Raw genomic sequence first — 12,014 nt, 5'->3', positions numbered from 1 at the left:
CCGTTAAGGTCACGGACACGCTTGGGTGGTTAAGCTACAGTGACCCTTTCTAGCCGCCTTCGTCGTGTCTGCTGGGCACACATGGCCTTCCCCCCCCTGCCCGTGACAGGGGAGAGGTTGGTGTGCCAGGTCCGACTGGAGTTTGCAAACCATAGCGTTCAAGATACATGCACACACTCAGCCCTCCAGCTCTAAAAGGGTGACGTGTTTTGGTGCTCAGTTGCTAGAGAAATCTCGTGTTCAGCTACCAGAACGGGACTTGCTGTGCACATTCCCGCTCCACTCGAGACGGCAGACACCCGGGCTCTGGAGCTTGAATCGGACCTCTGTTAGACAACACAGGTGGACTTCTCGGCCTCACAAGAGAGCAATACGCCAGCGGGTGAACAGGAGAGTCGTGCCGACAAAACCCACTGACTTTTAAAACTGTCCGTCTGCCACTTGGGACAGAGAGAGGAACCTGACGAGCCTGAACACCAGCCTTGGCTGGACCGCTCGGGCCCTCCCATGTCGGACGCGAGTCGCCAAATCGATCGGAAGAGAGTACCGATTCCTCTCAAAAAGTCTGCGTGCCCGTTATTATAAAAGCAGCCCACCGGCCGCGGTGCCTTGCCCACAAACACACTTGGTGTCTGGGGTGATTCAGAGCCGCCGCGGCTCGAAAGTGTCAACCTGTTTTAAAAGTCATCGCTATGCCGGCACAGGTGACTTTCAAGTTAAAGAGTTCTCTTTATTGGCTTTCAAAAAAATCTGCAAAGTGTCACAGAGATTTTGAGAAACTCTTTTTTTTCTTTATATTATTATAATATAATATAATGTGTATATGTTTTCGAAAAGCATCCACCAGCAATCCATGGTGAGCCTCTCTCTGCTGGCAAGCTCCTCCTGCCTGAGCCCGACGCTGTCGAGGCTCAACACGATTTCAGACTGACAAAGAGTTCGAAAATTGCCGCCTGATGTAGCTTTAAATGCTGACAGGTGACTTCCGAGTGCTCTTGTAAAGGTCTCCGCTTTGAAATTGAGAGCCTTTTGCCAAGTGTCACTTTTTCAGGCACTCTTAAAGTGCACCTGGGCTGTCAGAGAAAGCTCTGAAAATCGTGTTCTCGAAAATCTCCGGGTACCCGACCAATCCCTAGGTGCCCGAATGACAAGTGTCAATTCGGCAGGACGGCCTCCCACCTCCGGCCGCAGATGCGTCACTAAATCCCCGCAACGGGGGCTTTCTCATTTCGGCATAGGGGCTTCCGCGGCCAACTCATTAACCTGTGCTCGGACTTTTTGTGCCACAAGTGCAAGGGACCGTTTGCCGGCAGCTACTCGCACCCCCCCGCCCAGGGGGGGAATCCTCTGACCGGAGATCCGAAACGCCGGCCGAATCCATCCCCGTCGGACTTCCGAAGGGGTTCCCTCGACCGACTGACTTCCGAACTCCTTTCTGGGCTTAAACGGGTGGAATTCGGACCCTCTCGCAAGGGAGCCGAAGCCCGCCAGCCCCGGGAGGCCTCGGGGCCGCCGTTTTCAAGCCCGACCAAAAAACCCGAAAAATGGGGAAAAATGGGAAAAATTCCCACTCCCAAAAGGCTTAAAAGTCGGTTGGGCGGCAGCCCGGGTCGGTCTCTGCAGACCTGGAGGCGCTGGACACAAGTCTGGTAAACAGGCTAAGTCTCGACATGCCACCTCTTACTATCCTGCAGGTACCCCGCCAATCCCCCCGGAACCGGCTGGCAATTGGCGAATCAGCGGGACGAATTTGAATTCGTGACCGACTTTCTGACACCGAATCGCCGCAAACGCGTTTCGATTTTTCGGCTTCGGTACCTCCCATCAGACTTTGACTGGCCATATCTCCGGACTCACGTGTCGCAGCCGGGACCTTCAGGCACCGTTCGACGCGTCTACCCCTGCCCCGTCGAATGGCGCCCCTCGCGGTGTGGTCCGATTTCCGCATTTTGGTCAGATTTGCCTCCAAAATTTTCAGATTGAGTTGACGAATGCCCCCTACGGGGTAACCTCTTGCCCTTTCGGACCTGGTCCCTGTGACTTAATTTCCGCCTTTTGCTCAATCGTTTCCCCATTTATAATTAATTTTAAAAATCTGGTTACTCAGTTCTGGTTTACCAGTTCCCTCTTCGGACTTAGTTTTTGGTTAATCATTTCCGGTTCACCAGTTCCCGTTTTGGACTTAGTCTCTGCGGGCCGTTTCTCATCTTTTGGTTCATCAGTTCCCCTCTTTTAATAATTTTTTGGCTGCTTTCGTTTGATCATTTCCCTGCCTTCTGGGTAACTTTTCCACCTTAGGACTTCATCGCCGCACATTGTTTTCGACTTCTGGTTGATCATTTCACCCCTTTTAATCATTTTTGTAACTTTTGGTTAACCATTTCACCCAGCTTCTGGTTAACCATTTCCCCTTTGGGACTTAGTCTGTGAGCATTCTTTTGGGATTCTGGTTAACCATTTGCCAATTTTTAAAAAATGTTGCCACTTTTGTTTAATGCTTTCTGGTCAACCTTTCCCTCTTTCAGACTTCACCGCGGCACATTGCTTCAGCCTCCTGGTTAATCATTTCACCCCTTTTAATCATTTTTGCAACTTTTGGTTAACCATTTCCCCCAGCTTCTGGTTAACCATTTCCCCTTTGGGACTTGGTCTCTGAGCATTCTTTTGGGATTCTGGTTAATCATTTGCCAATTTTTAAAAAATGTTGCCACTTTTGTTTAATGCTTTCTGGTCAACCTTTCCCTCTTTCAGACTTCACCGCGGCACATTGCTTCAGCCTCCTGGTTAATCATTTCACCCCTTTTAATCATTTTTGCAACTTTTGGTTAACCATTTCCCCCAGCTTCTGGTTAACCATTTCCCCTTTGGGACTTGGTCTCTGAGCATTCTTTTGGGATTCTGGTTAATCATTTGCCACTTTTTTAAAAATGTTGCCACTTTTGTTTAATGCTTTCTGGTCAACCTTTCCCTCTTTCAGACTTCACCGCGGCACATTGCTTCAGCCTCCTGGTTAATCATTTCACCCCTTTTAATCATTTTTGCAACTTTTGGTTAACCATTTCCCCCAGCTTCTGGTTAACCATTTCCCCTTTGGGACTTAGTCTCTGAGCATTCTTTTGGGATTCTGGTTAATCATTTGCCAATTTTTTAAAAATGTTGCCACTTTTGTTTAATGCTTTCTGGTCAACCTTTCCCTCTTTCAGACTTCACCGCGGCACATTGCTTTAGCCTCCTGGTTAATCATTTCACCCCTTTTAATCATTTTTGCAACTTTTGGTTAACCATTTCCCCCAGCTTCTGGTTAACCATTTCCCCTTTGGGACTTAGTCTCTGAGCATTCTTTTGGGATTCTGGTTAATCATTTGCCACTTTTTTAAAAATGTTGCCGCTTTTGTTTAATGCTTTCCCTGCTTTGTGGTCAACCTTTTCCCCTTTAGGACTTCACCGCGGCACATTGCTTCAGCCTCCTGGTTAATCATTTCACCCCTTTTAATCATTTTTGCAACTTTTGGTTAACCATTTCCCCCAGCTTCTGGTTAACCATTTCCCCTTTGGGACTTGGTCTCTGAGCATTCTTTTGGGATTCTGGTTAATCATTTGCCACTTTTTAAAAAATGTTGCCGCTTTTGTTTAATGCTTTCCCTGCTTTCTGGTCAACCTTTTCCCCTTTAGGACTTCACCGCAGCACATTGCTTTAGCCTCCTGGTTAATCATTTCACCCCTTTTAATCATTTTTGCAACTTTTGGTTAACCATTTCCCCCAGCTTCTGGTTAACCATTTCCCCTTTGGGACTTAGTCTCTGAGCATTCTTTTGGGATTCTGGTTAACCATTTGCCAATTTTTTTAAAATGTTGCCACTTTTGTTTAATGCTTTCTGGTCAACCTTTCCCTCTTTCAGACTTCACCGCCGCACATAATTTTCGACTTCTGGTTGATCATTTCACCCCTTTTAATCATTTTTGCAACTTTTGGTTAACCATTTCCCCCAGCTTCTGGTTAACCATTTCCCCTTTGGGACTTAGTCCCTGAGCATTCTTTTGGGATTCTGGTTAATCATTTGCCACTTTTTTAAAAATTTTGCCGCTTTTGTTTAATCGTTTCCCTGCTATGTGGTCAACCTTTTCCCCTTTCAGACTTCATCGCCGCGCATTGTTGTCGACTTCTGGTTAATCATTTTTCCCCTTTAAATCTTTTTTTGCCACTTTTGGTTAACCATTTCACCCAGCTTCTGGTTAACCATTTGCCCCATTTTACTGAATTTTTCCGCTTTGGTTTAATCATTTCCCTGCTTTCTTGTCAACCTTTTCCCCTTTTGGACTTCGCCGCCGCACTTTGCTTTTGCCTTCTGGTTAAACATTTCTCCCCTTTTAATCCTTTTTCCCACTTTTGGTTCACCAGTTCACCCAGCTTCTGGTTCACCATTTCCCCTTTGGGACTTAAGTCTCTGAGCATTCTTTTGGGATTCTGGTTAACCATTTGCCACTTTTTAAAAAATGTTGCTGCTTTTGTTTAATGCTTTCCCTGCTTTCTGGTCAACCTTTTCCTCTTTCCGACTTCATCGCCGCACCTTGTTTACGACATCCGGTTAAACATTTCTCCCCTTTCAATCCTTTTTGCCACTTTTGGTTAAGCAGTTCAACCAGCTTCTGGTTAACCATTTGCCCCTTCTTACTGAATTTTTCTGCTTTTGTTTAATCATTTCCCTGCTTTATGGTCAACCTTTTCCCCTTTAGGACTTCGCCGCCGCACTTTGCTTTCGCCTTCTGGTTAATCATTTCACAACATTTTAATCCTTTTTCCCACTTTTGGTTAAACAGTTCACCCAGCTTCTGGTTAACCATTTGCCCCTTTGGGACTTAAGTCTCTGAGCATTATTTTGGGATTCTGGTTAACCATTTGCCACTTTTTAAAAAATGTTGCCGCTTTTGTTTAATCGTTTCCCTGCTTTCTGGTCAACCTTTTCTCCTTTAGGACTTCGCCGCCGCACTTTGCTTTCGCCTTCTGGTTAATCATTTCACCCCTTTTAATCCTTTTTCCCACTTTTGGTTAAACAGTTCACCCAGCTTCTGGTTAACCATTTGCCCCTTTGGGACTTAAGTCTCTGAGCATTCTTTTGGGATTCTGGTTCACCATTTGTCCCTTTTTAAAAGATATTGCTGCTTCTGTTTAATCCTTTCCCTGCTTTGCGGTCAACCTTTTCCTCTTTCAGACTTCATCGCCGCGCATTGTTTTCGACATCTGGTTCAACATTTCTCCCCTTTTAATCCTCTTTCCCACTTTTGGTTAAGCAGTTCACCCAACTTCTGGTTAACCATTTGCCCCTTTTTACTGAATTTTTCTGCTTTGGTTTAATCATTTCCCTGCTTTATGGTCAACCTTTTCCCCTTTAGGACTTTGACGCGGCACATTGCTTTCGCCTTCTGGTTAATCATTTCACCCCTTTTAATCCTTTTTCCCACTTTTGGTTAAACAGTTCACCCAGCTACTGGTTAACCATTTCCCCTTTGGGACTTAAGTCTCTGAGCATTCTTTTGGGATTCTGGTAAACCATTTGTCCCTTTTTAAAAAATGCTGCTGCTTTTGTTTAATGCTTGCCCTGCTTTGCGGTCGATCATTTCACCCCTTTTAATCCATTTTTGCCACTTTGGGTTAAACAGTTCACACAACTTCTGGTTCACCATTTCACATTTCGGAACTTTTATTCCCACCATTACTTTGGGCTTCTGGTTCATCATTTCACGCTGTTTTACAAATCTTTGCCGCTTCACTTTTAATCCACAAACCGTGGCTCGCTTTCGGGTGGGGGGGGGGTAGCGGGTTTGGGCCGGGCACTCGACATCCCGGTGTGCGACCGGGTTCGTTCTGGTACCGCTCGGTGCCCCTCGTCCTGCTCTTGCCGCGGAAGCAAACCAGACGACCGTCGGTCTCACGCCCGAGGGGAGAGGAGGCGGAAAGCGGTTTGCAGCCTTTCGCTGTACCTCCGGCGGGCAGCGCCGCACCTCCGAGTGCTCGGTACCGTTCGCTGCGCCTCGTCCGGCCGCACGCAGCGAGCCAAACCCGGAGGAAATCGGCCTGTGCCTTCTCGAGATATGGGCCTCCGGGTGGGACGGACAAACCGGGGCCCCGAGCTCGCTTTCGGCGGCCCGGCACTCGACTTCCCGGTGTCCGAACGTGATCCTTCCGGTACCCTTCGGTGCCCCTTGCCCGACTCCAGCTCCCGTGCTGAAGCGGAGTCGGTCGGCCTGACGGCCGCCGAGTTAGCCAGCGGAAAGCGGTGCGCAGCCTTTCGCTTGCAGCTCCGGCGGGCAGCGCCGCACCTCCGGCTGCTCAGTGCCGTCCGCTGCTCCCCTTCCGGCTGCACGCAGCGAACCATACCCGGAGGAAATCGGCCTCGGCCTTCCGGAGATATGGGCCTGCGAGTGGGACCAATAAATCGGTGCACATTTCCGGCTCGGTTTCCGGCCTCGGCACTATCAGTTCACGCCGTCCGACCGACGTCGTTCTGGCACGGTTCCGTTGCTCCTTGATCCGGTCCAGCCACGGTAATCAGCCGAAGATGGTGGGGGGGGGACACATTGCCCGCCGAGTTAGCCGGAGGAAATCGGCCTCGGACTTCCTCAGATATCAGCCTCCGGGTGGGACAGACAAACCGGGGACCCGAGCACGCTTTCGGCGGCCCGCTGGTCGACTTCCCGGTGTGCGACCGGGTTCGTTCCGGTACCGTTCGCTGCCCCTCGTCCTGCTCTAGCCGCGGAGACAAACCCGACGACCGTCGGTCTCACGCCCGCGGAGGGAGGTGGCGGAAAGTGGTTTGCAGCCTTTCGCTGTACCTCCGGCGGGCAGCGCCCGACCTCCGAGTGCTCGGTACCGTCCGCTGCGCCTGGTCCTGCCGCACACAACGAGCCATACCCGGTGGAAATCGGCCTGTGCCTTCCAGAGATATGGGCCTCCGGGTGGGACGGACAAACCGGGGCCCCGTGCTCGCTTTCGGCGGCCCGCTAGTCGACTTCCCGGTGTGCGACCGGGTTCCTTCCGGTACCGTTCGCTGCCCCTCGTCCTGCTCTAGCCGCGGAAACAAACCCGACGACCGTCGGTCTCACGCCCGCGGAGGGAGGCGGCGGAAAGTGGTTTGCAGCCTTTCGCTGTACCTCCGGCGGGCAGCGCCCGACCTCCGAGTGCTCGGTACCGTCCGCTGCGCCTGGTCCGGCCGCACGCAACGAGCCATACCCGGAGGAAATCGGCCTGTGCCTTCCGGAGATATGGGCCTCCGGGTGGGACGGACAAACCGGGACCCCGTGCTCGCTTTCGGCGGCCCGGCACTCGACTTCCCGGTGTGCGAACGTCATCCTTCCGGTACCCAACCGTGCCCCTTGCCCCACTCTAGCTCCGGTGCTAAAGCGGAGTCGGTCGGTCTCACGGACGCCGAGTTACCAGGCGGAAAGCGGTGCGCAGCCTTTCGCTGTCACTCCGGCGGGCTGCACCGCATCTCCGAGTGCTCGGTACCGTACGCTGCGCCGCCTCCTGCCGCACGCAACGAGCCAGACCCGGAGGAAATCGGCCTCGGCGTTCCGGAGTTATCCGCCTCCGAGTGGGCCTGACCAAGCGGGGTGAACTGGAAATCATTAACCAACGTACTTCCAGGTTTTCACCCGCAGAGGGCAGCACTCTCTTCTCCGTTTTAAACTGGGCCGACCCGGCTCCGTTTCGAGACCCGGCACTCGACTTCCCGGTGTGCGACCGGGTTCGTTCCGGTACCGTTCGCTGCCCCTCGTCCTGCTCTAGCCGCGGAACCAAACCCGACGACCGTCGGTCTCACGCCCGCGGAGGGAGGCGGCGGAAAGTGGTTTGCAGCCTTTCGCTGTACCTCCGGCGGGCAGCGCCCGACCTCCGAGTGCTCGGTACCGTCCGCTGCGCCTGGTCCTGCCGCACACAACGAGCCATACCCGGTGGAAATCGGCCTGTGCCTTCCAGAGATATGGGCCTCCGGGTGGGACGGACAAACCGGGGCCCCGTGCTCGCTTTCGGCGGCCCGCTAGTCGACTTCCCGGTGTGCGACCGGGTTCGTTCCGGTACCGTTCGCTGCCCCTCGTCCTGCTCTAGCCGGGGAAACAAACCCGACGACCGTCGGTCTCACGCCCGCGGAGGGAGGCGGCGGAAAGTGGTTTGCAGCCTTTCGCTGTACCTCCGGCGGGCAGCGCCCGACCTCCGAGTGCTCGGTACCATCCGCTGCGCCTGGTCCGGCCGCACACAACGAGCCATACCCGGTGGAAATCGGCCTGTGCCTTCCGGAGATATGGGCCTCCGGGTGGGACGGACAAACCGGGGCCCCGAGCGGTGGCACCCTGCTCGCTTTCGGCGGCCCGGCACTCGACTTCCCGGTGTGCGAACGTCATCGTTCCGGTACCCTTCGGTGCCCCTTGCCCCACTCTAGCTCCGGTGCTAAAGCGGAGTCGGTCGGTCTCACGGACGCCGAGTTAGCAGGCGGAAAGCGGTGCGCAGCCTTTCGCTGTCACTCCGGCGGGCAGCACCGCACCTCCGAGTGCTCGGTACCGTACGCTGCGCCGCCTCCTGCCGCACGCAACGAGCCATACCCGCAGGAAATCGGCCTCGGCGTTCCGGAGTTATCCGCCTCCGAGTGGGCCTGACCAAGCGGGGTGAACTGGAAATCATTAACCAACGTACTTCCAGGTTTTCACCCGCAGAGGGCAGCACTCTCTTCTCCGTTTTAAACTGGGCCGACCCGGCTCCGTTTCGAGACCCGGCACTCGACTTCCCGGTGTGCGACCGGGTTCGTTCCGGTACCGTTCGCTGCCCCTCGTCCTGCTCGAGCCGCGGAACCAAACCCGATGACCGTCGGTCTCACGCCCGCGGAGGGTGGCGGCGGAAAGTGGTTTGCAGCCTTTCGCTGTACCTCCGGCGGGCAGCGCCGGACCTCCGAGTGCTCGGTACCGTCCGCTGCGCCTGGTCCGGCCGCACACAACGAGCCATACCCGGAGGAAATCGGCCTGTGCCTTCCGGAGATATGGGCCTCCGGGTGGGACGGACAAACCGGGGCCCCGAGCGGTGGCACCCTACTCGCTTTCAGCGGCCCGGCACTCGACTTCCCGGTGTGCGAACGTGATCGTTCCGGTACCCAACGGTGCCCCTTGCCCCACTCTAGCTCCGGCGGTAAAGCGGAGTCGGTCGGTCTCACAGACGCCGAGTTACCAGGCGGAAAGCGGTGCGCAGCCTTTCGCTGTCACTCCGGCGGGCAGCGCCGCACCTCCGAGTGCTCGGTACCGTCCGCTGCGCCTGGTCCGGCCGCACACAACGAGCCATACCCGGTGGAAATCGGCCTGTGCCTTCCGGAGATATGGGCCTCCGGGTGGGACGGACAAACCGGGGCCCCGAGCTCGCTTTCGGCGGCCCGCTAGTCGACTTCCCGGTGTGCGAACGTCATCCTTCCGGTACTCAACCGTGCCCCTTGCCCCACTCTAGCTCCGGCGGTAAAGCGGAGTCGGTCGGTCTCACGGACGCCGAGTTAGCAGGCGGAAAGCGGTGCGCAGCCTTTCGCTGTCACTCCGGCGGGCAGCATCGCACCTCCCAGTGCTCGGTACCGTCCGCTGCGCCTGGTCCGGCCGCACACAACGAGCCATACCCGGAGGAAATCGGCCTGTGCCTTCCGGAGATATGGGCCTCCGGGTGGGACGGACAAACCGGGGCCCCGAGCGGTGGCACCCTGCTCGCTTTCAGCGGCCCGTCACTCGACTTCCCGGTATGCGAACGTGATCGTTCCGGTACCCTTCGGTGCCCCTTGCCCCACTCTAGCTCCGGTGCTAAAGCGGAGTCGGTCGGTCTCACGGACGCCGAGTTACCAGGCGGAAAGCGGTGCGCAGCCTTTCGCTGTCACTCCGGCGGGCAGCACCGCATCTCCGAGTGCTCGGTACCGTACGCTGCGCCGCCTCCTGCCGCACGCAACGAGCCATACCCGGAGGAAATCGGCCTCGGCGTTCCGGAGTTATCCGCCTCCGAGTGGGCCTGACCAAGCGGGGTGAACTGGAAATCATTAACCAACGTACTTCCAGGTTTTCACCCGCAGAGGGCAGCACTCTATTCTCCGTTTTAAATTGGGCCGACCCGGCTCCGTTTCGAGACCCGGCACTCGACTTCCCGGTGTGCGAACGTGATCGTTCCGGTACCCAACCGTGCCCCTTGCCCCACTCTAGCTCCGGCGGTAAAGCGAAGTCGGTCGGTCTCACGGACGCCGAGTTAGCAGGCGGAAAGCGGTGCGCAGCCTTTCGCTGTCACTCCGGCGGGCAGCATCGCACCTCCCAGTGCTCGGTACCGTACGCTGCGCCTCCTCCTGCCGCACGCAACGAGCCATACCCGGAGGAAATCGGCCTCGGCCTTCCTGAGATATCAGCCTCCGAGTGGGCCCGAAGAGTCGGTGGCACCCTGCTCGCTTTCAGCGGCCCGGCACTCGACTTCCCCGTGTGCGAACGTCATCCTTCCGGTACTCAACCGTGCCCCTTGCCCCACTCTAGCTCCGGCGATAAAGCGGAGTCGGTCGGTCTCACGGACGCCGAGTTACCAGGCGGAAAGCGGTGCGCAGCCTTTCGCTGTCACTCCGGCGGGCAGCACCGCACCTCCCAGTGCTCGGTACCGTACGCTGCGCCTCCTCCTGCCGCACGCAACGAGCCATACCCGGAGGAAATCGGCCTCGGCCTTCCTGAGATATCAGCCTCCAAACGGGCGTCACAAATCAGGGCACATGGTCAGCTGCAAAGCAGCGTCATTACAACCTCTCACTGCACCCCACACGACATTCCGCTTGCCTGCCTGCCGCTGCCTACTCTCACCAGCGAAACAAAGTCAGGATAACACCCCAATGCAAGCAGCTCCCTTCCGGCCAACCAACCCACACCAATCCCCTTGCCTGCCTCCCACAAATTCCACCAGCCAGGCAAAGTCAAAATCAACCCACAATAAACGCACTCCACAACGGCCATCGACCGCTATACACCCCCTTGGGCGACTATTAAGCCCGAGAACACTAACTGTAACCAACCGCAGTGAAAAGTTGAAGTGGCAACTCATTAACCAAATTTATATTTGGCAACTGATTAACCAACTTTACATTTGGCAACTCATTAACCAACTGCATTGGTGACAACTCATTGACTGACAGGTTGATGAGTTCTCCAGGGCCCCACATGCCTCCTGCCGAATTAAAAGCTCACCCTCCCGGGCACTACCCCACAATCACCCCCCTTGGGCGACTATTAAGCCCGAGAACACTAACTGTAACCAACCGCAGTGAAAAGTTGAAGTGGCAACTCATTAACCAAATTTACATTTGGCAACTCATTAACCAACTGCATCGGTGACAACTCATTGACTGACAGGTTGATGAGTTCTCCAGGGCCCCACATGCCTCCTGCCGAATTAAAAGCTCACCCTCCCGGCACTACCCCACAATCACCCCCCTTGGGCGACTATTAAGCCCGGGAACACTAACTGTAACCAACCGCAGTGAAAAGTTGAAGTGGCAACTCATTAACCAAATTTATATTTGGCAACTGATTAACCGACTTCATTGGTGACAACTGATTGACTGACAGGTTGATGATCTCTCCAGAGCTATGCATGCCGCCTGCTTTGACATCTGCCAGCCAATATAGCCTCCTCTCCTGCACACTAACCCAGGTTCACCCCCACCCCTGGGCAATCATTAAACTTGTCAGCCCAGATCGGAAGTGGGAAATGATTAACCGGAGATCCTGCCAGCAGCACTTTGGTTTTGTGTTAAGAGTGGGGGAGGAAATCATTAACCAAAGTACCTTTGGAGGTAGAGGCAACGGGAAATGCACCTCAAGTCGCGCGCATGGCCAGGGCGAGCGACTCAGGTACAACACCGTCCCTTAATCGGATAGAGCACGACCGTGGTGAATGCCTCATACTGCATCTGGCCAGGAAGCAGCAGAGGTTATTCACACGGAACGTGCCCTCCGAAGAAGGACGCGGTGCCATCCCG

This window comes from Heptranchias perlo, unplaced genomic scaffold (assembly GCF_035084215.1).
Source record: "Heptranchias perlo isolate sHepPer1 unplaced genomic scaffold, sHepPer1.hap1 HAP1_SCAFFOLD_963, whole genome shotgun sequence".
NCBI lineage: Eukaryota > Metazoa > Chordata > Chondrichthyes > Hexanchiformes > Hexanchidae > Heptranchias > Heptranchias perlo.
This window is presented reverse-complemented; position numbering follows the sequence as displayed.